General features: G+C 44.8%; 1 long non-coding RNA gene across 1 annotated transcript; it reads right to left on the reverse strand.

The window, feature by feature from the left end:
- Positions 1-5,382: 5,382 nt before the first annotated feature.
- On the reverse strand, positions 5,383-10,323 carry LOC144328865 (uncharacterized). The gene is made up of 3 exons (XR_013394179.1): positions 10,235-10,323; positions 9,544-9,624; positions 5,383-8,794 (listed from the first exon to the last, which is right to left on the reverse strand). It is a non-coding gene; the product is annotated as an uncharacterized LOC144328865 (long non-coding RNA).
- Positions 10,324-10,971: the final 648 nt, after the last annotated feature.

The following is a 10,971-nucleotide window of genomic DNA, read 5'->3' on the forward strand; positions in this document are numbered from 1 at the left end:
AAGGTGTTTGGAGGGTTTGCTTTCAGAGAGACCAGACAGACAGACAGACAGAGATGCTGGAGCTTTCCATCCTGCAAGCTCAAATGTGGGATGTTGCTGGTAGCTATTTAGCAGTAAAGGGGAGAGGCTCAGAAGACATTTCTTGCCGTGATTTTAAGGTGTTAAAAAGAACACTATTCTGTCCTAGCCCTGCTGCCTCACATGGATGTGCTTCCAGAGCATGTTGTCAACTGGCTTCTCACAGGAGCCAATCAGAGCTCTTTCCCCCACGCCCCACACATGCTACTGCTGCACGGCACAGTGGTACCTCGGGTTAAGTACTTAATTCGTTCCGGAGGTCCATACTTAACCTGAAACTGTTCTTAACCTGAAGCACCACTTTAGCTAATGGGGCCTCCTGCTGCTGCCATGCCGCCGGAGCCCAATTTCTGTTCTTATCCTGAAGCAAAGTTCTTAACCTGAAGCACTATTTCTGGGTTAGCGGAATGTGTAACCTGAAGCGTATGTAACCTGAAGCATATGTAACCCGAGGTACCACTGTACTAGGTCCACTCTGTTGCAGTCAGGCAAGTTAGTGAAGTCCTTTCTGCCAGAACCACATGGCAGTCCACTTACAAATGCAGGAACATAGGAAACTGCCTTATCCTAAATCAGACCTTGGCCCATCTAGCTCAGTGTTGTTGACAGTGACTGGCAGCAGCTCGCCAGGATTTCAGGCAGGGGTCTCTCTTTGCCCTACCTGGAGATGCTGTGGATTGAAACTGAGATCTTCTACATGAAGAATGGATGCTGCATCACACTGAGCTATTGGCCTTCCTCTCAAGGCTCTTGACTACAATATAATGATTCCTTCAAGTTGAATTTCAGGGTTGGGGGGGGGGTTAACTCTGCAAGCACCAGGGGAGGCCTCTCCAGGTACATGAGTGTTCACAGCTGTCAGGTTAGCAACCCCTGCTGTCTTCTTCTTTCTTTGGCGATCACTCGTAGCTGAGTAAGATTGTCTTCCATAAACATGGTTTTAACAGTGAGTCCATAAGTGACTGTGGAGGCCAATTCTGGATCCACACATCCTTCCACAGTGGGGAACATAGGTTTCCTGGCGGGAGCTGATCATGGTGAGAGATTGCCAAGCGTGCCTTCCTCTTAGCAGGTTTCTCCCTTTCGTCCTGAGTTTGAGTGTCTTCAAAGTCCACGACACCTTTGGTAAAGGCTGTTCCCCAACTGGAGACTTGCAAGCCAGTGTTTCCCAGTTGTCTGTATTTATACCACATTTTTTAAGATTTGCCCTGAGAGAGTCTTTAAACCTCTTGTTGACTACCAGCATTACACTTTCCATTTTAAAGTTTAGAATAGAGTAATTGCTTTGGAAGACAATAATCAGGCATCCGAACAACATGACAAGTCCAACGAAGTTGATGTTGAAGAATCATTGCTTCCACACTGGTGATCTTTGCTTCTTCTTTACAACTCCTGCTATACGGCGCACCACACACATAGCATGGATTGGAAGAGGATGACTTTGCTTGGCCACTTAGAATTACAGTTACCCACAGGCTACTTAGGAGTACAGCCACCTATTTTTTGCTACCTACAGCAGTTATTTTGTGCTGGCACCTACAGCACTTTTATCAAGAGATGAGTACCAACACCACTTTTTAAATTTTTAACCAAAGCAAGCATTGCTCCTCAGAAAAAATCCACCACAACCTGCTCCCTGCATGTGTGCACATATGTGAAAGGAGCAGTACTGCAACCTAAAGTTTTAGTTCAGGGGTAGGGAATCTTTGGCTCTCCAGATGTTACTGAACTACAACTCCCAGCAACCCTATAGCTATAGTTAAGTGATAGACAGAGGGCCAAAGCTTCCTCACCCCTGCTTTAGCTATCCATCTGCTGATGAAATCCCACATGCACAACCTCTCAGCACCTGAATTCCAGTGGTGGGTGTGGTCAAAGGATAAAGTGGGTGGAGCAACAGGTGTGATTCTTACTTTTGTACAATAGGCTACATTCGAGCTATGCAAACTTAGATGAACAAACACCTCTTCCCATCCAAGCAAGGAAGATATATTATCACAATTCAGGGCCAGTGAGGGGCATGACCTGGGTGTTTGTAGATGTGGGGAGAAAGTGATAGAAGGTCGCCTAGTAGTAGAAAAGTGGTCTATTGTAATGTCTATGAAAGACGTCTGTTGAAATTCTGTGAAACTTATTTAGTTGGGGAGGGGGGTGGGATGGGGAGAACAACAGAATTCTTTAGAAGCCTTGCTTCCAGTTTAACAGTATGAGCTGCTAAAGGAGGGTTTATGTGGTTTTTATTGGCTGAAATTCTGTTTTAACTTAATTTTGTTTGCACAGCCTTTTCTTGCCCATAGCATGTAACAATAAAACAAATGCAACAAGGTAATTTTGAATTTATTAGAATTTCCTAAAGTTGGAAGCTTAAGTAAATAAATGCCAAGGTCTGATTTAGGATAAGGCAGTTTCCTATGTTCCTGCATTTGTAAGTGGACTGCCATGTGGTTCTGGCAGAAAGGACTTCACTAACTTGCCTGACTGCAACAGAGTGGACCTAGTTTTCAAATGGACACACGGGGAGTAATGCAGAATCAATCTTAAAACCAACAATAACCACTGTTAAAAACATTATAAGCAACAGTACTACTAAAAGCAATGTTAAATGGCCAAACTAAAAAAAGATGTGCCTTGATAGTTTTTCTAAAAGCAGAGAGAGAGTGGGAACCAATCATAGCTTTGAAAATGCTGAAACGTGCTTTTAAAAAAGTACATTTTGGCTCTACTGTGCTACTCTAATAAACAATGAACATGGTGGTGAGAGTGAAGGACTTGAACTAGGGAGACCTGAGTTCAAATCCCCATGTTGCTCGTAGGATGCACTTTACTCAGTCACATACTGCCAATCTAATCTCCCTGAAAGGATAGTTGTGAGGAGTAATCCTCCTGTAATGCCATCATGGGACCCTTGGGAGAGGAAAGGGTGGATTGTAAATGTGAGAAATAACAGTGACCTGGAGTCTGCCAAGCTCTTATCTTTTCCATTTGCAGAGGAATCTGTAAGATAGTCAACACTTACCTAGCGAAATTCCACAAAGGTGATGCCTTACTTCAATGCTGGTAAAGGATGCGCAGGCTAGTTCATAGGTCTTACTCACAGCTGATTTTATGCTCTTAGCCATTATAACAAAGGCTCTCAGCTGCTTGTTTATAGCCTTGTAGCTGCTTTAATCTTTTGTGTTGAAGATTAGAAGATGCCTCCAGCTGTTCCACCTAGAACCAACTTCAAAACAACTCTATGTGAATTGTTGGTGCAATATAACAGTTCTGCTACTGTTTGTTGAGTAAACCTTTTCAGAGGCATCCACAATACATTTATTGACCACTACACATACTCTAGCAGTGAGGCTTTGGGAGATGCTGAAAAGAATTGTGTTGAAGGACACCAAGAAGAATAGCAGGACAAAAGCTAGCTTTCCTTGCAAACTTGTGTACTTAACAGGCAGCATGCAATGACTTGGGTTGGCCATGCACCCAGCTGAGCTTTTAGCTATGCTGTACTTTGCCAATGAGGAAGTAAGATTTATTTCAGGCTCAGGAGAGCTTTTAAAGAGAAATCACTAGTCATTGTGTTTTGTTTTTCCCAGTTATGCATGTAGCAATCTCATTTGCTCCTGCAAACTTACATTTTGAAACAAAATTAAAAAAAAAACTTCCAGTAGCACCTTAGAGACCAACTAAGTTGAACACTTTGTTAACAGAGATTAAAGTAAAGGTAAAGGTACCCCTGCCCGTACGGGCCAGTCGTGTCCGACTCTGGGGTTGTGCGCCCATCTCGCTTAAGAGGCCGGGGGCCAGCGCTGTCCGGAGACACTTCCGGGTCACGTGGCCAGCGTGACATCGCTGCTCTGGCAAGCCAGCGCAGCACACGGAAACGCCGTTTACCTTCCCGCCAGTAAGCGGTCCCTATTTATCTACTTGCACCCGGGGGTGCTTTCGAACTGCTAGGTTGGCAGGCGCTGGGACCGAGCAATGGGAGCGCACCCCGCCGCGGGGATTCGAACCGCCGACCTGACATTTGTAAGTGGTTGCAATGGAGAGTATGGCCAGATTTGCTCATAACGGTAAATCATAAAGCATATAGCATGACTTACCGTGCATGAGACAATCACATGGTCAGTGAGGACGGTGCTTAACCATGAGCCTTGATTCGGATAACACAGCAAGAATTTGACTTAGTTCAGTACAATGTGGGAGCGAAAAGGACTGGGGAGGAGCAAAGTGACTACAAGCTACTCTCCAGGAGTCCATCCTTTGCACAGTCCTGGGAAGCCATATTTTTACTTGCTGTGCTATGCAAACCAGGCCACTGTGGAAACAAGGTTTGTTATTGGGCTTACCGATCATGGTTTGTTTGAGAGAAACAAACCATGATCCCTGATTCACAAGTAACACTTAAATTATATAATTATTATTGGCAGTTCAGAACACAGTAAAATACACCCATTACAAATCTGTGATTAAAACATCTCAAACTACATAGCTAAAAAGCAAATAACTTAGTGAAGCAGACAATGATATGAAAACAGCTGGGCTCCAAATTCCATGTATGTTGTAACTAAGCCAGGTATTGTAGTTTGTGGCTCCTGGTCAAGCTGGGAAGGAGCAAAGTGGATGCCACCTGCATATTCACAGAAAATAAATAACTATTGTTTACAATGATGTGCAAGCACAACTGTTGTCTTCCATGAATAAAACTCATTAAATACCATGTAATTCCACAGGAAAATGTATATTACATTTTATTTTATAAGCAACTGTTAAAAAATGCTCAGTGTTACCTGGAATGTTAACATATAGCATTATTAATTTATTGCATAATCAAAAATGTATTTCATTGTTATTACAATAAAACTTTTAGAAAGCAATTTAAGAAACAGTACGTCTCTGTAGTGCAGTTTAGTTACATTCTTTATTAACAGAATTCATGTTGCATGATCAACCCTAGGAACTACATAAATGATTCACTAATCACTTCCACTGGATATACTGATTTGCAGAGATTTAGGCTGCAGTCCTAACCCCACTTACCCAGGAGTACACCCCTTTCTGAGTAGACATAGTTAGGCTTGTGCAATTGGTGTGAAGTTCTATGCACACTTACCTGGAAGTCCTGTAGAATTCAACAAAGCTTTCTTTTCAGTAGACACGTACAGTATAGGAGTGTGTGTAACACTCTTATCTTTCATCAAAATTGCAATCTAAAACAGAGTGTCAATAGAATTTTAAGAGTTAACAATAATGCCTGGTTTTAAAGTGATCTTGGACAAGTGGGCCAAACTATTTAAAATCTTGCTTCAGAGATTTATTGTGCAATCCTACACACATTTACTCAGAAGTAAGTCCCATTATGTTCAGTAGAATTTATTCCCGGGTATAGGATTGCACCTTCCAACAATTCAGTGTGAAACACAGAGTGGGATAGTGAGGGAGTGAGAGGTGGGGAGATAAACCTAAGGAAAAAGTAAGTGCAGGAAAGTATTTAGGAACCTTGGTGAGAATCAAAAGAGCTGCATTTTCATGAGCTCTGTTCATAGATATGCAGTTTGAAACATTAAGGCCAGAAGTCACTATTCCAACATCATCTCCCTACTAGGATATTTTCTCCCTTCTTCCAAAAGCTTTAAATCAAATCACAGGCTAGAAAAATAAAACAAAACTCTCGGATAGAAGCAGATGATTTTGTTCTTTTTAAAAGTTTCAATCCTCCATGGTACAGATTCCTGGCCGCCAAACCCGGCCCTTCCTTCATTCGAACATCGTTTAGGATATATGTATGCTGAGGGACTCTCACCAACATGTAATGACTCGACAAGGGAGCCCTGCTCTCAAGTGGCAGATAATTAGGCTTCCCCCCTCCCCTCCACTCAGTGCCACTGTTCTGAGTCTCCATCTCTCAGCTGTACCCTTAAGAGCAGCTGATCTGCAGCCAAGCGCTGCACACTCCCCACAGCCAGCGACTTCCTCTGAAGCTGCAGCACATAATTATAACCAGCTGTTAAGGGTTGTCTGAGAGCAATCCAAACAGAATCTTCATGCCCAGAGACTGAAAGCCACCCCCCACCCGTCCCTCCTCCCCATTCCCGGCTTTGCTACAGTGGATAAGCTGCAGGAAGCCCTCTCAATATTTCAGTAAACAAGAGCAGTGACTCCCAGTGTTTGCTGTACCAACAGAGGTGTTAAGTGGACAAGGCGGTTCTGCCACCTCTCCGGAATCTGCCTTTGGTCTCCTGGCTTTGCCTGGCTTGCTTAAAACACAGGCAGCGCAAGCTCCTTCTGCGGCACTTGCTGCCAAGTCAGGGTGACTCTGCTGTAACCAACATAAGCACTCAGCCTCCTTGTTGTTGGCACTGTTTCTGCAAGCTTCCTGCTCAGTGGCATTATACTTTGGACTACCAGGCACTGGGGAATAAGCAGCAGGTGGAAGATATTATGACGATGCCCTTCCGGCTTGTTGGCTTGCCTGCCTGGCTCTTTATGGGCAGGCGCAGAAGACTGAGCGAGATGGACTAGGAGCCTGACTCGGCACGGAAATTCTTACAGCAGGCCTATGATAGAGTGGGTGCATTTCTCCATAGCAGGAGAATTTTCAGAGCAAGGAGCAAAGCCCCTTCTCCCCCAAGCATGCCAGGATTGTATCTTGCACTGCAACACTTAACAAGATTAACTAGGGCAAGGAAATTGGAGAATTGATCCCTTGTGCTGGGGGTTCTGTTTTAGGGCCAGTGGGATCGTGTTTAGCTCCTTCCTATTTGTGGTTTCCTTCCTCTGGCCCTAGTAATTGACCTACGGGATAGCAAATGCATGCACCCATAGATAATAGGAGCTGGTGTGACTATAGGGAACCCACGACCCTGGACTCCCAACTCCCATCAGCTCCAGCCTGCATGGCCAATGAACAGGGATGATGAGAGCGGTAGACAAACTGCATCTGCAGGGCCACCAGTTCCACCATTACTTGGCGCAAGCTGCACATTGCAGGTTTTGCAAGCGTTATGAGCAGCCACAATTGGTGCTAATTTGACAGTAGGACCCATTAACCTCACCATGGACAAAATTGCCTAACTTCTTCCCAGCCTCTAGAGGTGAGCAGAAGCAAAAAAATATATAAAAAAATACCCCCCTCCCATGCCACACCTGTAACGGCCATGACAATTGTTGACAAAAAAATGCCCTGAGGTCATGAACCGTTTCTTGGCTGCAATGGACTTTGGGCAACTAGACATTATATGAAGTGTTGTGTTATTTTCCTCTGTGTTGTTGTCAGAGAAAAGTAACACAGCACTCCTTATGATAGTCTCAGCAGAAAACAGAATCACTGAGAGAAGACAATATTATCTGCCATATTTTAATTTTTCCTGCGGGGGTAGAGAATTCAATCACTGGCTCTGTAAGACAGGAGATCCGAAGCAGTATTAATGGAAGGTTTTCTGATGTGATGCTTACTAATGTCTTATTTAAAAGGAGATTCAGAGTCCTGTAGATATAGACTGGGATTTTGCTTGATGGTGTAAATTTTATACACTGTAAAATAGGTACCATGTTGAAGATACTGGGAGTCCAGGGATTATAAATGGATGAGGATGATGGGGACTGAACTAGGTCTGACAAAGTAAGTCCCCCCGCCCTTTCCTTATTTTGGAAGCGTACCTCGTAGCAATAGTGCACTCTGTAAGCGACTCATAAGCCACTGTATTTATTCTGATGCAATATTACATTCATTGTAAAAAGGAGTAAGACTGAATTCATGTTCTGTCTAATGCGAGATGGAATCTTAATTCAGAGTTTCACATTTATTAATGGTTCTCTTCCACCCAGCTATGGCCTGTGACTTTTTCTGCTCATAGCAACGTTTCCTAACTTGATTCTTCTTTTAATGTCTCCCATCCCATGTGAACTAGACTGGAAGAGTATTTGCAATGTGTTGCTATAAATGAATCATCTAAGAACAGATGTTAGGTTGTAATCCCATCCCCACTTACCTGGAAGTAAGGCTCTCTGAATACAGTAGGTCTGACTTCTGAGTAGCATGGTTAGGATTGTGCTGTGACAGTTGCTGCACATAATTCCTCCGCTGTGTGTTAGGAACAGGAGCCATTAACCCATTGAGCTCAGTATTGCCTACACTGGCTGGCAGTATGGTTCCTGAGGGTTTCAGACTGAGGACATGCCCAGCGCTAACTTGAGAAGCTGGAGATTGAATCTGAGGCTTTCTTCACGCTAAGCAGATGCTCTCCTGCTGAGCTGCAGCCCCATTCCCAGGTACTGGGCACTTAGCTCACACTTTTCTGATCTCTGTTTAGTGTTTCTGGTTGCAGTACAATACAGTGGTACCTCTGGTTAAGTACTTAATTCATTCTAGAGATCTGTTCTTAACCTGAAACTGTTCTTAACCTGAAGCACCACTTTAGCTAATGGGGCCTCCTGCTGCCACCGCACCGCCGGAGCACAATTTCTGTTCTCATCCTGAAGCAAAGTTCTTAACCCGAGGTAATATTTCTGGGTTAGCGGAGTCTGTAACCTGAAGCGTATGTAACCTGAAGCGTATGTAGCCTGAGGTACCACTGTATAGATAATTTAAAAACATTTTGCAAAGCACCTTTGTGTCACTGCACTTGAGGTTGCTATTACTTTTGTCTCTCAGGCAGCTTGCACTGTGCTGTTGACCAGCTGAAGTTTGGCAGATGAAGCTATGTTTCCGAGTTCTGTCATACACAACCTTTAAAAAAAAACATGGAATGGAAATATAGTTGGCAACTCTAAGTATGTTGGCACATAGGAAAATAGGAAGTTGACTTACATTAAGCCAGTCCTACTGGCCCATTCAAAGGATGTGGGTGGCGCTGTGGGTTAAACCACAGAGCCTAAGGCTTGCCTATCAGAAGGTCGGCGGTTCGAATCCCCACGACGGGGTGAGCTCCCATTGCACGGTCCCTGTTCCTGCCAACCTATCAGTTCAAAAGCACGTCAAAGTGCAAGTAGATAAATAGGTACCACTCCGGCGGGAAGGTAAATGGCATTTCCGTGCACTGCTCTGGTTTGCCAGAAGTGGCTTAGTCACGCTGGCCACATGACCTGGAAGCTGTACGCTGGCTCCCTCGGCCAATAAAGCGAGATGAGCGCCGCAACCCCAGAGTCGGCCACGACTGGACCTAATGGTTAGGGGTCCCTTTACCTTTACTGGCCCATTCAGCTCTGTGTTCTCAACAGCGACTGGCAGCAGCTTTCCTGGCATCTCCTACCTGAAGATGCCAGGGGTTGAATTTCTGGCCTTCTGCATGCAAGGCAGAGTTCTCCACCACTGAGCTACAGCCCTTCCCCACATTTCTCCATATCCTATTCTCACAAAGTTACTCTGCTGAATACTCAGTCTATTCTGAAAAGGCAGGGAATAGATAGATTTAGAGTGGAGACAGACAGCGCTTAATTTCAAAGATGTCAGGTTCAAGTAGGGCTGCATTACATTACCGGGGTTTCAAAGGCGGAATTGACATTCGGGAGGGATTTCCGAAAGGTGGCACTTTCTCCTGGATCTTAGGCAAGTAGTTTCTGGAAGAAGAAGAAGAAAAAGCTCAACAATTTGGGGGTTATCTAAAAAAAGCTCAGCTAGGGGTGCCCCTCCAAAAGGCCATTCTCCTTCATTCTGTAAGTGATGGAGATGTCTGTAGTCACTGGCTGCTCCTGCATGAAGGCACTCTGTACACATTTAAAAACATTCTTAGGAAGGCAGGAAGCTACATTATCAGGGTTGTCTAACACTGATTGGCAGTGGCTCTCCAATGTACCAGACTGGGTTCTCTCCTAGCCCTGCTGGGGATTGATCCCAGGATCTTTGGCATGCAAAGCAGATGCTCTCTACCACTGAGCTATGGGCCATGAACCTGGGCATTAAAAAGCAAATCCAAGTCTAGTCCTAGGCATGAATTATGTCCTCCATCTCAAAAGTGAAGGACTGAGGAGGTCCCCTGGAATTTCTGCCTTTCTTTGTTCTTACAAGCATGCACCCGTATTTGTTTACACCCTTTTGGCACCATCCTGACTGCTGTAGGTTTTAGGATCCTGAAGCTGTGCTCTGAAAGAGGCAGAGGGGGCCCCATTCTCCAGCTTGAGTTGGGGCTGTCAGCAGCAGGAAACACACTGTGCAGGAAAAAGTCTCAACCTGCTGCTGGTTCTTTGTGTTGAACGCTGGCTCAGCGCCATTCCTCTTCCTTCTTCCCATGCTGCTCTTTTCCCCAGTCCCTGTCAGGCGTCCAGCTGCTGACAAGCAAAGGGGGAGTCAAGGGAGCTGGGCTGCTCCGTTGTTTTGAATGCTTTAGGAGTGTCCCTACAGATTTGCTGCTACCTGCTGCAGCTGCTCCATCTACTGGCCAAACACAATTACTGCAAGGCTACAGGAGCTAGTCATGTTGGGTGAATTTTAAGTGGATCGTGGTCTCCAGGGGACAAAAGACCCCCGCTTTCCCCCTAGGCACCTGAAAGGTGTACAAAAGCTCACTTCGGAATTCCGAGTAAAAGCAAAACCTCTTACTTGCAAAGTATGTCAAACCCGCCTCAGTTTCCTTTTCCAGAATTCTGCTTCTTAAAACATTCCTGATTCCACACCCCACCCCAATGAATTAAATATAATTTCTACTCACACTGTGTTCATCTTTAAAACACAGAGATATATCTTTCATCATTACAGTGCCATCCCTTTCTGATGTGGAAAATAATATGGAATGCAATGTGATGACATACAAGTGGGGTGGCTGGTTTTACTCACTGGGCTTACATCTTGTCCACACCAGAGTTTACTGTGTTTTCGCCCTCAGTTACCCTCAGACAACACCATAGGAGCCAACTCCTAGGGGGCCAAGGGGTCTTTTGCTCCCCCAAGAAAATATTTGAGGGGACCGA

Source organism: Podarcis muralis, chromosome 9, assembly GCF_964188315.1.
Source record: "Podarcis muralis chromosome 9, rPodMur119.hap1.1, whole genome shotgun sequence".
NCBI lineage: Eukaryota > Metazoa > Chordata > Lepidosauria > Squamata > Lacertidae > Podarcis > Podarcis muralis.